Genomic DNA, 905 nt, shown 5'->3' with positions numbered 1-905 from the left:
GCTCCAGTCGCCGGCCCTCCCCGCCTTCCCCTCCCTCCACTCCACCGTCGCCTGTGGTTGGCGCCGGGCAAAGCCCGTGTGCCCGACGGCGATGGCGGAGGTACTGCCTCCCCTCTCAGGTCTTCAGGTGGTGCCGGACGCCCCATCTCGAGGGTGTGATCCCGATCTGGATCGTGGCGGTGCCGATCTGGACCAAGGCGCCTTGATGGACAACAACGGTGTAGCGGTTGGCCGGCGTCCCAGCGGTGGCCTTGGTGGCAGGTCTGGCGCAGCCCTTCCCGATCAGGGGCGGAGGGCCGTGGATCAAGGGCGGCAGCCCCTAGGATGGCCTCCCTGCCCGGTGGCGCAGCGAGGCGGGTGGGCTGCCGGGGATCGGACCAGGTGGCCGGCGATTCAGGGTTGGTGTCGCGGTTGGCTGCCCCGGCGGCCAACGGTGCCAAGTTGCACCTTCCTTCAACCCATGTTGCATGCACTCCATCTTACCGGACATGGTCATGCTGCTAGCTAGTTATCGGGTTGGGATGGAGCAGGGGTGGGGGTCCGGATTGGGATAATTCCCAGGTCAGCTCTTGCCGGCTGCGATGGCAACGACACCCGAGGGTGCCGTTTTTCTTCCTAGAGACGTCATTCGGGTCCACCCTACCTTTTTCCACCTCACGGTCTCTCGGGTGAAAACCCTAGGGCGACGACGATGCTCTTGGCACCATGTCTGTCTTGAAGGCGTCGTCATGAGAGCTATATGGCAGTGGGCACTGCTTGTGTGCGTCGGCGCTTGCAGATGGCATGCCCCCACTACAAAAAAAAGACACATCCGTGACATTTTGGGCCGAACGAAATTTTTTCTGTCATACATGACACTTCTATGACAATAATTGTGACAAAACCCGGTATCATCATAAATGTGG

Source organism: Triticum dicoccoides, chromosome 5A, assembly GCF_002162155.2.
Source record: "Triticum dicoccoides isolate Atlit2015 ecotype Zavitan chromosome 5A, WEW_v2.0, whole genome shotgun sequence".
Lineage (NCBI taxonomy): Eukaryota > Viridiplantae > Streptophyta > Magnoliopsida > Poales > Poaceae > Triticum > Triticum dicoccoides.
Note: the sequence above shows the minus strand (reverse complement) of the source record.